Raw genomic sequence first — 16,561 nt, 5'->3', positions numbered from 1 at the left:
TAAAAGCAATCAAAAATCAAAACTAAACACTCCTCCAGATTTAGGAACCCATGGTACCATAGCTGGTGAGCCAAACACCGTACACACAATTCCTACAAAACATGGTTCTGAGGAAATTCAGAGTTTCAGACCATTTCAGGCTTTAGCCCTTTAAGGAAGGTTTTCTAAATTCAGAAGAAACCAGTGGGATGCCAACACCCTCAAAGTGCAGATGCAAAGCAAAGCAGCTGTTGTAGCTCACACATTCACTCAGCATTGGAGTGTCAAATTAATGACTACTCAGTTTTACTGAGTAGTTCCTTTAGAAGGATTTAGCAGCCAATTATTACACACAATCATTTCCCTAAAGAAAGGAGGTTTTAGAAGGAAAACCAGAAGAGTGGGGAAAAAGAAGCATAGTGAGTTTTATCATCTTCTATAAGCCAAATGCAGCAGAGATGATCTGTGGTGTTAATCCACACCACAGTGGCCATGAGGTTCCCTGGGTCATAGTGAACAAGGAACAAGTCAGGGCAGCTCTTCCTCTACACCCCTCTCTCAGCAGATAAGAGGGAATTCTCTAAAAGTATTTTTGTGCAAGGTTTTAATGTTCTGCATTCCACTCCATGGAGGAAAACCAGGAGAAACAGCGAGGAGTCTACAACATGTGAAATGCTGCTCCAGAGCAGTAGTGATGGATTGTAACTGTTAACAACAGGGACTTCAGAAGGCTAAAGTAATCAGCTGTCCGAAAGAAATACCTAGGGCTTTTCACACCGTCTCCAAGAAAAGAGCAGCTATTCCCTTATTCTTATTGCTGTTCTTTATTTATCTTATTTATATTTCCTATTGTATAAAAAATATAAATCTTCAAGAAAAAAAAAATAAAGCCTGAGGAGAAAAATGAAACAAATCAAACCCCTCCAAAACCTGAAAGTCTCACACTGTGAATTCCAGCAATTCTGCCTAACACATGGCACTGGGGGGCTCTGGGATGCCACCACTCAAGGGCTGGTTGCTGCAGATGTCAGTAAGCAGTTTGTTTTCATCAATAACACAAGATGCCTGTAGCATCACCAGTTTTACTATGTTCATTGTTTATTAGAAAACACAACTGTCTTATTTTTTATTAGCTGGCATTTCTCAAGGTTCCCTGCCTTTATTTTTCTCTCCCTAGTCTAAATGAGCACATTTGCCAATAATACAAATAATACAGTCTAAGGAGAAAATGAAGCTTACGCAGTGGGATGTTCATTGTGTGAGGCCAGAAAATTTGAAGCAGTGATAAATGCACTAAGTTACATTTCACATATCATTAAGTAATGCTGAATTCTGTCCTTAAAACACCCAACTCGACAATGCAACCCTCCTTGCAGAGGGGTAGTCCCCCAGCAGACACGGCAAAGCACCGTGCTGCATTATGTAACAACATTTTCCAGAGGAACGAGCAGAGCATTTTCTGTGATGCTCAGGGAGTGTACAAGCTGTCACTGTGCACTCAGCAGCCTCTTCTGCAGGGACTGTGCAGCTGAACCAAGTTGCCTGTAGGTGTATTAAAAGGAAGAATAAATGATATTCAAGTAACATCTATGTTTTGATGTGCAGGTAGCGCCCAGCATCCCTGCATTGCCTAATTAAAATCCACAGAAACTCAAAGCAACACCAAGCCAGAAGTAAAGGACTCTCACACATGCACCTCAGATATCACTTCTGCCTTCCCATCGAGCCAGTAGAGCACTGCTCTGCACTGCGAAACCCGCTTTCTGCACCAGCTAAGCACCATGATTTGTATGCGCTGGCATTCATACAGAGGGAGGGCAGGGCAAAAGGAAAAGAAAACACAAAACTCCATCTAATCTCGTATCTCATCCCACTTAAGAACTTTCAAGGGCTTTGTCAGCTGATGAGGTGCGCTGCTGGCATTGAGTATTGCCAGTGCTCAGACCTTCTTGCTCTGTGTTTCATCCACCCCAGTAACAGAGCTGAAAACCTTCATAAATCCTCCCTGTTATATTCAATCTGGAAAATAACCACTGACACAATGCTTTGGAGCTTTTCATTTCTACACTCATCAAAATAATTAAGGAACTGAGACTGACATTAGGGGTTGGTTGGGTTTTTTTTTTTTTTTTGGGGGGGGGGGGGGGAGAGGAGGGTGGCAGGTTTCCACGTTCTTGTTAAGAGGTTCCATGCCTGACATGACTCAGAAATTTAGAGCTCATTATACAGAACCACTGAAATTAGTATTCTGTTCATGGGCTTAATAGGTATTTAAGCAATGTAAGAGACAGGTTTTGTTTTGTTCTTTTTTAATTGATAGAATAAACTGTATTCAAATGCTCAGAAAGTCTCACTTGTCTGTGAAGCACAGAGAGATGAATGAGCCAAGCACAAACAGTCCTAGGGCCCTTTGTTGCCAATAAGTGGGTTTCCTCCTCCATCTCCAAGCCCTTCGTAATTAAAGATAGCAGCTCACCTAATGCTCAGGAAACGCCATAAACATTTGTTTTCATTAAGGCTCATATTGGGAAACCATGCAGATTTTGTTGAATAAAACCTAGCAGAAAAACACTTCAGTAGAAAAGCTTGGGATGGTCCAAAGCAACACCAAAGTAAAGAACAAACAAGGAAGAAAACAAAGCAGAAAAGTCAACAACTAATTCATGCATCCTGGACTGACTAATGATCACTAAAGGAAGTACAAGAGAGGAGCACAGACAGAAAATGGATTTCTGTTTTAATGACTAAAGGGTCCCGTGCTTTTCATACAAAAAACAGCAATGTATCAGAAAAGGTTACCTCAGAAGAGCAAAGCATTCTTCACACTACTTTAAAAAAAATGAACCTGAGTGAGAAAAGCAAAAAAGGATTCTGCTAACCCTTATTAGTAACTCAGGTTGGAGGGTGTGGGGTGTCCAGGAAGGCAAGAGAATACATTCTTCTTCCTGTATTTTATTTGGAATCATGAATAACACTGCCCTGATACATATATTCAGTGAACAACACTGAATAACATCTTCAACACCTACCTTCTTTATCCACTTCCTTGAAGCATCTTGCTAGAATGCTCTCTACAATTCTGCCCTTCCCTCTCCCCTCCAATAAAGGTGTCTAACTCAACAGGATATTCTATTCAAAATGGGAAAAAAATATTTCTGAATGCGTGTGTCCTAAAGCCTCAACTTAAAAGAGTTTTTGTCAGTTTGCTTCTTAAGCTGGGGATGTCAAGTTCTAAAAGACACGTCCCCTGAGCAGGGAGAAGTCTTAAGGAAAAAGAACATCCAGAGGAAAGGATAGGTCAGAACAAACATGTAGTATCACGGTCTGGAAATCTGCCCAGATACTGAAATACTGTTGCCTGTCCTCATGTCAAACAGTACTTCAGACCACAGGGCCTTTAAAAATCGTTATTTGAAGATATGGTATTTAAAGATTACATTTGCACTTCCTTTTAGAAGACAGAGTAACAAGAAGTTGTAACAAATTCCCTTTCAACTTGCCTTTTTCATGTTAAAAAAATAGAAATAATGATGTGACAGAGCTGCATTTCCAACATCAGAGCTCCATCTCAGGAAAAGAAACTTCATCTCCCAGAGCTGAGAAGAAACAAGAAACAGCAACAGACCCAGACCTTGCCTTTCTCACCCACCCCAGCCCAGAAACTTCCTCCCTCAAGGAAGACCAAGTATTTCAGTAGTGACCTACGAGTGTTTTGTTCAAACTGGGAAATTAGCATACAGCTGCATCCCCAGGCTGGCAGAGCAAATCAGTCTGAAGCCTTGAACTGCAGACAGCAGGTAACACCAGGGAACCACACACAGCCACACCCAACAGCTAAAGCAGTTAAGTTTCCTGAAACTGAGCAATTTCAAAGTCAGGGGTTGGGAACCAGTGCTCAAGCAGATGCAACTAAGAAGCTGAAAATAATGACCATCATTTAGAGTAAAGTTCCATACTGAGGAGTTTCTACAACTTGAAATAAGAGGAACATAGGATGGCTGAGGATACAATGGGGTAATTTTGTTATAAAATACTGAGACAATTTCTGTCAATTACCCCATATCACTAAAGAAAGTAAAGGGGGTTATTCCATTTTTATTATAAATGGCATATTCGCTTTGTAGTCCCACTGAATTAGTAACCCTGCACAGCCACAGCTTCGGGCAAACAATGCCAACGCAGGAGCTCCAATGCAGACTCTGCGCAAAAGGCTTCAAACAAACAATCCTGTGGGTGGGGAGGACACCTTTCTCTGCCACTGAAATAACCAAGCCCCCAACAAGAATGAAACCCAGGTCAGCAGCCGTCCAGTCAATGAACAATTTCTCAGACTTCACACTGACCACCTTGAGCAGAGGCAGCGAGATGACAACAAGCCAGGTAAGAGCCTGGGGAAATCCACAGCAGAGAGCACACGGCATAACTTTCTGATGGCTCGTTCTGCAGTGTAAAACTCCAGCAGGCATACACAGAGTATGATAATTGAAAAGGAAAATAAACAAGACTCTTTGAAGGGCTACTCCAGGTGCAGTCAAAACCACAGGCACTTAATTTACAGCTTTCTTCAGCCTGCAGACATCTTAGGAAAATGTCCAATCCACTGAAATCAATAATAAATAAGCACTTTCAGTGGATGCAGGAATTAACTCTTGTTATTTAAAAATGGATTTGAATGCAGTTGTGCTGATAAAGCACTCTCAAAATCCTCTTTCAGGAAGAGAAATTATTTTTGCTTATTTATGAACCTCTATGTGCATTTAGCATCAGAAAAAGGAAGAGCAATAAATAAAGTCCAAAATAGACACATATTCAAAACGGATATAAATAATATAACTTACTTATACTTTGCCCTTGGAAACAATAAACGACTATTACTCTAATCTTTAACTGCTCAAAACTCTGCCAATTAAACTCGAAGATGGAGGAGACATAGAGCAATTAAGTACTGTGCACGGCCACACAAAAATCTGAAAACAAGGCTACCCAGTACCTAGGCTACTTAAAGACAGGGTTGTGGGTTGTACTGCCCAAAGCAGAGCAAATGTTTGAATTTATGTTTTAGAAGGGTCCTGCAACCAAAAGCTTCAAGGAAAAGCCAAACTATTTTTCATGTGGGGTTTTTTTTTTTCCTGAATTGCTTCAATTGATACTTCTGATAAGAAGAGTGTGACCTTTACTTAAATGCTATTTCCCCTTTTTTTTCCATTTCTCATCTGATCCACCTTTAAAGTTTATTTTGCAGTCCATCTGGAAACTGGAAGCAATTAAATACTCTTAATCTGGGGTGGCATACAGCACATTTATCAAAAGTGAATTTAACAGCAGGATTTCTGTGTAACAGAAACGCAATAAAATGGGTAAAAATCAAACAGTGATTGCATGGTAACATTTGCCTAGGTATTACTTAATACTTTTATTTTCAGGTAACAAGAGGATTTCACAGGCCCAGAGAAGCAAAAGTGAGAGTCTCAGAAATTGCATCACACCTAGTTTGTCTTCTTGTTCTGTTACAAATTAACCAGGTGTTAACCTTGAACTAACTTTCAAGGGAAATCAATAGTGGTCAATTTTTCTAGTGTAAGCCAAATGTAAGAAGTCCATGCACACCAAGATACTACAATTAGAAGCTTCAGGATTTCAGGCTTCTGATGTAAGAATCAGGGAGGCTGAAAGATTTCTCAATCTCTGTAAGAAAACCTCATGATTTTCAATGTGCAGGTGTAAAGAAGATGTCACTAAAAATAGAAGTAATCAAGAAAGTCCCAGCTGCTTACTTTAACAGCGAACTAGATGTATGCAAAAGAAAAACATGAGACTCCCTACTAAAAAAAGAGTTGATTAAAATTTTAGAGTAATTTATTTTAAAATGCACATTTTGCTTGACAACTTGCAGAACAAATTGTCAGCAGCCCAGGAATAATCTAAAGCATAATAAAAGAGCACAGCGGACAAAAACGTAAAGGGTTTCAGAGTCTCTCCCTTGCCTCACAAGGAATAAGAATGGCCAAAGGAGATTGACATTGCTTGCTTGCAATAAAGAATAAAACTGAGAATACCACTGAGAGCAATGTTATCCTGGAGGGCTGAGTTGATCAGAGTACCCAGCCACCCCCCAGAGGGAATGATGTTGCTCCAGCTCATCTTTTTCCCTAAAGCTGCCTCTGCTGTGCTCCCTGTGGTGTCCAGGGAATCTGTCCAATACCAGTTCCACTGACCCCACAAAAAAACACCTACCTTTGCTTTGGCCAGGTGACAAACCATGCCAGACCCACAAATGGGCTCAAGAGAAGCACATGCTTCCTTATTATGCATCACTCCCGGGCCTTCAGGCTCCCCTTTCAACCCAACACTCTCAATGGGAGGCAAAGAGATTTGCATTATCTGACCAACAGCCCAAGGTAGGTTATTTATGCAGTTGTAAAACAGAGGGTCTTCTCAGTAGGCTCCTGATTGTGCCAAGCCACAGGTGACAGTGGCACAGCAGGCCAAAGGAAAACAATGTAACACTGTAATAACTCCAAAGAAAGAGGGGATAAACCTCTGAAGATGCAGCTACCATAAGAAACACATCCATCAAAAAAGCAGTGCAGCTCCACTGGCTTTTCAGGTGGGATGTCTGCTCAGACAGGCAGTTGTGGTAGAACTTCTTGGCTGGAGAGCACATTTCAAACCCAAGTCATTCAGCAAAGCAGTGATATCAAACCACAGACACCAAGTGAAGCAATGCTTTCCCAAGAGAAGGGGCTTAGAAATACAATAGCACACATGCAAAGGAAAATATCTGTTGCAGAATAGCTGACTACCCAAACATCCGTGTTTCTCTGTTAAGCTGGAATACATAAAGCTGTATATAAAGAGCTATCAAATTATGATGAGGTGTAAAGAAAAGACTCTGACTTAAAAGGCTAACGATGTGTTGTCTCAAGTTTTCATTTTTTCACCCGAGAAATTTTAACTCGCCCCAGAATATGTTTATATTAAATTCCAAAAGCTGCCATTTAAAATAAATAAATTCTAAAAGCTGTCCTTGACACTCAGCATACATACACACAAATGTTACCAGTTAATTCATTTTACAGAATTCAGCTCTTCAATTTACAGCTCTTCAACTGTGAAGAATGATCAAATCAGATAATAGCTCACATATAATAGAGGTGACCCTTTTAACTAGAGACCTCCTCACTCTATACCCATATCCCAAATTTTTTGTCCATATAAACAAACACCTATAGGGTTTCATGAAAATGGAAGCCTTACAGGCAAACGACATGTTGCAACAGAAGAGATATTAGAAACAAAGTCTGTACAAAGTCTACTTACTTTATTGAAAAGATAAATAACAGCTGCAGGACCTCCTAGGAAAGGAGGAGGGCAAGGGAGGAGAAGAGGAAGAATGGACGGATATCTCCATAGTAACTACAATCATGAAACTCAGGGGAGAACTTGTCTGCAAGCTGAAAGAAGGATGCTACCAGAGAAAATAGACTGTAATGTAACTGGAAAACAATAAGAAATTTCCAAATAATTTTCCACATGGTCAAAGGTCTCTTAAGCTTTAGTTTATTTAATCAGAGTCAAGAACAAATACCAAGAGAGAAAAGCAAAGAAAACAAAGCATAAAATCAAAACATAATGATGACATGACCATTACTGTACAAATTATTTAACAATAAACATACTGCTAAAAAACTAAATATAGTAATGTTCAGGTTAAGAAGGAAAAAACAACTAGTTTCCCTCAGGAAACTCTGTGCTACTGGATGCAACAATGGAAGGAGAGAAAGGAGAAGCACTAAACCAGCATAAGATAGGCGATACAAATAAAATACCTATAGTTTTTCTATCAAATACAAGAGATCTGAGAAGACTGTTAAGGAGAGATTTACAATATGGAGATTCATACTTCCCAAATTCAGTTCAGACTTACAGACCCTCCCCTGGAATCTTGATCTGACCTGTAAAAACACTGATACCCACACTGCTGTCAGGTTTTGGTGAATCAGCAGTAGCCCACATTCACACTGTCATCTGCAAGGAACATGTTAAGAGTATATTCCTGTCACTTATGTATTGCCCATATCAGCCACAGGAATAAATACAGAACAGGATTTCTTATAGTTCAGTGTATGCCAAACCAGCACACAGTACAAATACAATCTTCAAATACTTATTAAAAAAACCTCCAACAACCCAACAAACCCAAAACAAAACAACAACAAAACAAAAAAAACCCACCACCAATATTCTTAAAACTCAGCATATTAGTACACACTCCCAGTTTAAAATACTGGAATGGCGCTCTCTTTTTTAGCATCGTTATCTTGGCACAGCACACAGGACCACACCAGATGTAGCCAAAAGTTATGTTAGCAAAACATCAGCCTAGGATCTTCCACCAACAATAGCGTATTTGCATTAAGAATTTTCTTTCACACTGGGAAACAAATTTCCTTTTAAAAAGTATCTTTTTCAATTATTTCCTACATCAGTTTAGAGCAACCTCTCCGTGGTCTTAAAGCAATCAACGTCTGGCCTGTCATACACAGGGGTGAGACATGAATTACACGAATCACAGTTAGGGATGGGTTATCAGGCAGCTGAAGGAGCGTTTGCCATGGACAGAAGAACAACAGAAACAACTGCATCCATCCAGTCTGGTTTGGAAGCTTCCTTGATCCCTCAGTGAACGAGTCCAAACTCAAGGTCATAAAGACTTTTCCCTGCAACTCTGACTTCTGAAAAGAAGGTGGTGGGTGAGAACAAGCAAGTTGGAATTGGACAAGGCGGAACACTTCTCAGGTTGCTATGAATCTCACCTTCGTAATTACTGAATCACTACTCAAACAAGTTGTTTACATAGCTGCCTACCCACAAAGTTCAAGTGTTCCCAGATTATTGTACCTTGTTATATCTTTGCATGTCGAATAGAAGAATTCATGTCAAAACTTCTGTTTGCTCCTTATGAAAATACTGAAAGAACATTAATCACCCGATTTCTTCCTTTTCAAACTACATACAATGATCTTCTTGACTTGCATTATAAAACAGGTAATCTGTCTTTTTACTATTCCTCTGCAAATCCACTCCAATGGACTATTATTGCTTTGTTATAAGGCTTGTTATTTAAATATAAATGTGCAGCACTAAAAATATATTCCAATCATATCAGCATTCCCAGAAGGGGGTGGGATGGTATTAAAATATTAGTATACATAAATCTTATTGCCATTTTGGTTTTATTGTGGATTAATGTAGTTCTTCATATGCAAACAACTAGTGCAGACTTGCACTGCCTACTGAAATTAGAAAAAATAACAGAAGCACCTGGTTGATAAGTGGGCTTACATTGTGTTGTAGTAGGCAACAGCTGAACACAAATACATTATATAGCGTTCCAATTAGTGAAAAGACTATTCACTAAAAAGGTCCTGGAAAAACACTTTGATATTACGAGTAGTCTCCTGCTTTCACACCCGAGTCATAATACACTGCTCTCTCCATCACCTACAATACCAAGCAGAAACCCCTCACAAACTTACAAATGTGGGAACAAGATTGACCTTGTTTTACATCTTGCATGAAAGGTGCTAAGTCTAGTGCTAAAGAGACTGTTCATTATTAACTATAAAAACAATTTAACAAAAAGAAAAAGGAAAAGAAAAAAAGAGGGAAACCCCCCCCATCCCTAAGTCCCGTCAACCTTTTGACATTTCTACTGCAAGACAGTCCTTTGCAAATCAAGTTGAAAAGGATATATCACTAAAAGAAACCACTTAAATTAGCAGCTTGCCTAATATGCAAAAGCTTGCCTACCCTTGACTGGCTCTTTTTTTTTGTGCTGAGGGTGCAAAACAGCTCTGCCAGCCTAGCAGCTGTGCAGCCACCAGCCAAGCGAGGTCAGCGTGCTTGTCTCCCCCTCCTTGACACATACTCCCTCCTTTTCATTTGACAAATCTTAACCCTCCTGTTGCTCTCCAGTGAGCCAGTTCAGGGAGGTTAAACTGCCACCTGAAAATAAAATTTAAAAAAGACAAACAGGAAAAAGGAGGATGGCAGCAGGGAGCCAGCACAAGGCAAAGAGCCGGAGCACATCCCATGGGTTGGCCTTGCTGCAGCGCACAATCACACTTCTGACTGTCACATGCTTGAGACCATTAGCAGAAAGCTGCTGTATTAATTAAAGGCCTCAGAAGGTTCCTAATAAGCAATTTCTGGCCAATCTAGCTGTGACAGCTTAAAACGCTACTGCTCCCAGTGGGTTGTCCCTTTCTTCCTGCAGCCAACAGCCCTCCCTGCAAAAGAATTGGACAAAGTGTCTTCTCCCAGGAGCTCTGTACACCCTTGGCCCAGTGGGCAATGTCCATCCACTCTGCCGCTACTACAAGAGAGGAAATTTCTCTACTCCTATTTTTTTCCTAAACTAAGCCAGTATCTTTTTTTGCCTTAACACAGAGACTATTCTGACAATAAATTTTAAAAATCCCCACTTTGAAGTTTAACAGTTATCAAAATCAGAGAAACTCTTTAGACCTCACACAGCCCTCTATTAACACAACTTTACAAAAGAAGATAAATGCATTTGTGCATCTGGCAATTCCCAGAGTGAATTTCTGGGAAGGGGGCCATATAAATGAGTAGCCACCTGATTAGTAATAGGAAGCAAGCAATGGCCTATTATCACCAAAGCTCAACATACTGTAACATCAAGTCTGCTCTAAATGTCTCTTCCTTGCTAAGGTGGGCAACCTGTTGCTAGAAAACCTACAGCTGTCTCTGCAGACTGTATTAATTGCCAGTGGTTGTAGTCTTTAGAGCTGCCCATAAAAATGTACGAGCATGCCAGCACAGAGACCAAACACCTCTTGGCCAGTTGCCCTATTGATTTTTGAACTGAGAATCATAGCTGGAAATGAAGATTCACAACAAAAACATGCAGCTACAAGGAAGCTACACTTCTCCTTCAGCAGTAACCTTTTCTTCATAAATTTTGAAAAATGAGAGACCTTTACATGGTGAAGACCTCCCAATCTGGTAGTTTATCAAGCCCATGTAACCAACAGTTTTGTTCAACCCTCTCCGCAAGTATTGAACAAACCAGCAACTTCTCTCATTTACATGGGCAACTAGACAGCAACCCATTGCACAACAGATTCAGTGCAACATTCGAATGCTCGGCTTTCTCCACATGTCCGAATAATGCTGGCACTTTTCACCTTACTGTCTGAAAGTAGTATTTACTACTTAGGATAACTTCCACTCCTTCTCCTCAGGCTTGGCCATAGTAATACACACAGCTCAGATGTTTTCCATCCTTTTGAGTGTAAACTCAAACAATTTTAAGTATTTTGAAGTTGTGCTTGCCACTACGGCACTGCCAATCCTCCCCAAACTCCATTTACTCTGTAAGAAGGGCTTACAGTTTCTGGACTTATCTGGAGGCTTGTGAAGGGGCAAAGCTGTACCAGTACTCATTTTCCTCTTACCACACTACCACCAGCTGAAAATCTGCAGCACCACAAAAGGCAGGCTGCAGACTTTTAGAACGGTTCCAGAATACTGCTGCCAATACAAAATGACTTATGTAAAAAGAAGGAATATGGGCATTTTCCATCAGATGCAAAACCTGGTTGTGTAAGAAGTCTCCTCTAGTTGGAACCATTTGAAAGCCTAACAATATCGGGGCCACTGCACTCAAAAATCCTGCTCCATCAAACCAAGTATTTAAATGAGTTTCCCAACAAAATCTGCACTATTATATTAAATCTGCACACTTCCACCATAACACCCATCTTCTTCCTTCCACCACAGCATTCCCTTTTATGGCTCTTCAATCAAGCTATGTTACTAGAAAAGGGTTGAAACTAGAAAATAAATAGATGTTATAAACCTTAAGCTGTGCTTGGCTGAGGGTTCTACTGTTGTTATTCTGTTTGGCATACCCATGTGAAACAATGAGTACTTGACAGTCATCTCTTCACTGGTCTGTAGCCACGCTGGTAGGGATTTATTTACCTCCCCCACAGGTGCCTGCCAGCGCCTACCTATCTACAGCTAAGACCAGTAACTCACTGGGAACATCCACTATCTAGTTTTGACCCAAGGAGAATCCACGACAGGGATGGTTGGCACAGTGAGACCACAAGGCAATGTTCCCTGCTAGCAAATTCACTCCCTACTCAGTTTGCTACAGGAATTTACACTTGCTGTTCACCCAGGCTCTTGTGCAAATTGTCTCTGAAACTGCAGGAGTTTGGATCAACTATAAATGCAAACTAAAACCACACACACGCTGCACACGTGCATGAATCCCTATTCCCTTTCTATAGGATGACCTGCTCTATGCAGGGAGAGGAAATGCTGCCAGTCCCCGAACTTCTCGACAGGGGCCAGAAGACTGCCAGACACAGCAGCTGGGAAGAGGCACAAAGAAGAAACCAGGAAAAGATTGCCTCCACAGTACCAGCCCTGCCATTACCATCAAAGAACTGAAAGATCCAAACCAGAGTCTAAACCACTGAAGAAACTGGAGCCCTTTCACAACAGATTCCCTTATTTACTATGCTTATTTGCTTAGCTCTCTGTTTCCATCATGAGTGTGAAATACAGGTGACTTACTCCTTTAGAAGATGACAGGTTCAAGCTCCTGAAAGATCATTCCTGCCATGCCACTAAAAACCAGAACCCCACCCCCACCCCGACAAAACCCCACAGCTATAAATACAATAAATAGTAACTCAAATATAATTGTTGGTTCAGAGTACATTGCTAAACTACAGTCTTTAAAGGTGTTATTTTATTACAAATGTGTCATTAGTTATACACGCAGCTGAAACAGACAACTGAAAAGTCTGATTTTGAGAAACCCTAGGGGAAGACAAGGAGGACATAACTTCTGAGAACCTGGTAAACTGAGGCAGTTAACCCACAGATTCCATGTCCTCTGTTTAACCAATATTACTGACACAACTCTTTCTGGGATTGCAAGATAATCTGGATTGAAGAAACATTGTACAGTCAGAATAAACAAAACAAAAAGCCTAAAAGGAGACAAGAAGACAACATAAAAACACTGAACATGCTACAGCTAAAGAGAAGGAACCCAGAAAAGGCCTGCAAAGAGGAAGCTCAGGGAGGAAGAAAAAATAGGTAGAAGTCTGTTGGGTGTAAATGGAAACAAAACAAAGTCTCCTAACAGCAAAACAGTCTCCTAACAGCAACAGAAGTAATAACTGTAATATTATTTCAACAGTTCATGATGCTTGAAGAAGTAGTGAAATGACGCCTTCCTTTCCATGAAAACCAGAAAAAGTTTTTCACCTTGGGTTTGTGTTGGGGCTGAGGGTTTTTTGTTGGTTTTAATCTGAAAAGCAGCAAAGGCACTGAGTTCCCTATTATTATGCCTGAACCTCCTAGCTGCCCTCTCTGAATTCCCCAGCCCACACCTACCAAATACTCTTCCAAAAACATTTCACCCAGAGCACTCAAGTGCAGTTTCTGGAGACTAGTCATGTAGAAATCCTACTCATTTTCTGAAGCCAGACTGTGCAGGGCACCAGGAGCAGGTAGAGTGTAAGGGACAAGCCCTCCTGCCCCTTGCTAGCCCCAAGAGAGGAAGAGGATGCCCCTCTGGTTGTACCAGCAGCTGCTCATACAGCCATACTCTGAAAAAGAGACAAAAGTCTCATGCACGTTGAAAATGTTGAAACCTGGTAAAAAGCCTCAATTCATCTTCTTCTTGCTAAAATTTTTAACCCTAGCCAGCCTCTTGAAGCTACTCATGGTGTGACCCTGCAAGCCATTATGCCAGCACAGTGGAGGGATGAAGGGATAAATAAGTGTAGAGGGAGGCAGAAATTCTTTAAGACAATGTGCAAGCAACAGGTTGGCCATGAAATAATGACAGGATAACACCAACAGTGGATGTCACCTAAACAGCTGAGTAGAAATAATTTTCAATACTCTGTTGTATCTCAAGAAAGCCCACAATCAGAATACAAGTATCTTTGCCCTGACCATCATCAGGGTAAAATAAGCCTTGCAAAATTTCTACCAGTATGGAAGGTAACAAGTTTTACTCTGATATGCCTGATGAGGTAAGTGGGTTTCTAATTAGAGTCAGAGTTTGTGGCTTGAGCGGATGAAAAGACTGTGGAAACCAGGGACGGGAAACACTGAAACAGGAACAGGAAGGTGTCCAGGAAAGCACCAGTCTCCTCACCCATAAGGGTTCTCTGTGGAATTAAAAGGTCATACAGAAAACAGGGATACTTTGCTTGAAGGAGAACCCTTGTTACTATTATTATAACTATATGGTTCGTTTTGTTTTGGAACTCAGATGCCAGAAGTGCAGAGGAAAAAAGGTTGAGGAAACATGTCTGATTCTCTCTCTTAAGTGGCTGGACAACTCCCAGCGTATTTTCTCAGCATATTTTCTGAAATTGATTGGCTTGAGGTCTATGATTTTAACCCACATTTTGCACATTCAGTGACTTCTAGGAAAGAGAAGGCAGCTTGCTGCAGCAGTAGCTCAAAGTAGTCCTTTGAAATCAGTAGCCGCTTGCATCAGTAATTCACTACATTGCTATGCAGTTCCTCTTCTCAGAAGCACTAACTTTACATGGTTTCATTCACCAAAAACTAAAATAACAACAGTAGCAGTAACTACCTTTAGTGATGCTTTCCTTGGAACTACCTTAGTGATGCTTTCCTTGGAACTGTACCACACATACATAGCAACATGGCCTGAGAGGCAAAAGCCAGAAGAGTCTTAAGGCATTTAATTAAATTCATCCACTGTAAATAACAACTGATTTTCCATGCTTTCAAAAAATGAAACAAGAACCATCTACACCAATGGGTGAAGCAAAGTTTGCTATATCTTGGCTGTTCACAGAAGGAATCCATGCTGGAAAGTCCATTTATGGTAAGGCAGTAGGTGTAATGATACACTACTGCCAACATAAAAAACAGCCTAAGACAAAAGAGACAAAGAAGAAAGGCTCTACTCTAGACATAATTCACTACTAACCTTTTCCTTGAGGGCCCTTCTTCAAAATCTGAAGAACTAACATCGTTGCTCGTTGAGGACACTTGCGATGCATCGTCCTTCTCGTTCTCCAGCTGTTCTGATCCTGGTCCTAATCCTTTAGATTGGCCATTAGTGAGAAGGTCCTGCAAACCACGAGAGAGGAGTACACAGAATTCAAACCTGCAGTGATTTTATAAAAAATTCACAAGTCACACTTACAATAGAGAGCTGATACCCGAAACAACTGTCTTGCAAAGAGACAGACTGATAACACTGACTTGCATAGAGGTGCTTCGATAAAAATCTGCCAGCCTGCCTGTTTTTGATTTGGCTAACTCTAAGACCCCAATGTGAAATAACTACAGTATGAATGTTTGCAATAGTGTTTATAATCTTGTCACATTTGGAAAAGGGACACAGCTTAGTCAAATTCATCCACCGTTTTACAGAATTCCTATGATTAGCATAGATGAGAGTATTTTGCATGTATCTGTGGATTGATATAAAATTAAAACTCCATTTGGTTCAATGTGGTATCATCTTGCTCTTCATTCTGGTACTTTCAACTGTTGCCAATTTCTGATCCTTTGAAAAGAATCCTAAATCATAAAGAAGTGGAGCATCAAATGTCCATTTCCTGACTTTGATTATTCTGGCTAAGTGTCACTCATCTACAGAAACTCCAGGACTGCCAGAAAAAGTACACAGCCTTCCCCAAAGGAAGGCCTTCCCACAAAAGGGAAGCTTGCCTTCCCTTTTGTGCCTTTTCTCTCTTGGAGCGATAATCAGCAAGCCGTCACACAGGTGGAAGGCAGCACTGGACCTTTTGCAAGCATAACCTTTAACAAATTTTGTGTATTCTATGCCACCAAGGTAACTGCAATATAATATGACTCTTAAAAACAACAGCAAATAGGCAAATGAAACCACTCATATTTAAGGAAGTAATTAAATAGTAACATCTTCTTCAGCAGTCTCTTGGATGAGAGGGAGGGAACTATTTTATTAGCTCACTATTTACTCGATGTTATAGTGAGGAGCTGCAATTTATCCAGAGAATGCTTTCTCATCTCTCCGCCAAATAGTTTTAGAAATGGCATAACAAGCTTTGTTTCACAGCTGTATTTCCTCAGAGACAGGCTGATAGGACTTCCTTCCCTTAGCCATTTCAGTCTCTCTATAACTGCACCTTAGAAAAAACATGGTGGGGAAGTGAGGGGCCGGTGCTGTGCTGCCCCTTCCAAGATGAGCCAGGCAGTGAGGCTGGTCAGAGTACTGCACTGAAAACACTTACTAAGAACGGCAGTTCAAGAATTTTCACCAGCACTCTACCAGTGCCACAGCATTTCAGACCTCTGTTTTCAGGAAACATCACCATCCCGCAACAGCAATGCACTTACTCATTGCACAACCAAGCGTTCGACTAAGCTCAGCTCCAAAAAGACACCAAAGCATAACCAGAGCAAGACCAAAGAGATCTCCCTGAGTGAGCTGCTGTCTCTTACGTACTGGAAGCCTGGCACCAGCTGAAGCCAAATGTTCCTTCCCCACAAG

The 16,561-nt window shown here is 40.8% G+C and overlaps 1 protein-coding gene across 1 annotated transcript in view; it reads right to left on the bottom strand.

The window, feature by feature from the left end:
• The window catches only part of JARID2 (jumonji and AT-rich interaction domain containing 2), an 89,608-nt gene extending 74,467 nt beyond the window's left edge, over positions 1–15,141 (bottom strand). The window contains exon 1 of the mRNA XM_066324240.1: positions 15,008–15,141. The gene's annotated coding sequence lies outside the window, so the exon portion shown is untranslated. The remainder of the gene's footprint in view (positions 1–15,007) is intronic.
• Between the last annotated feature and the right edge of the window lie 1,420 nt (positions 15,142–16,561).

This window comes from Sylvia atricapilla, chromosome 1 (assembly GCF_009819655.1).
Source record: "Sylvia atricapilla isolate bSylAtr1 chromosome 1, bSylAtr1.pri, whole genome shotgun sequence".
Classification (NCBI taxonomy): domain Eukaryota; kingdom Metazoa; phylum Chordata; class Aves; order Passeriformes; family Sylviidae; genus Sylvia; species Sylvia atricapilla.
The sequence above is the reverse complement of the archived record's forward strand: the minus strand, read 5'-3'. Positions and strand labels throughout refer to the sequence as shown.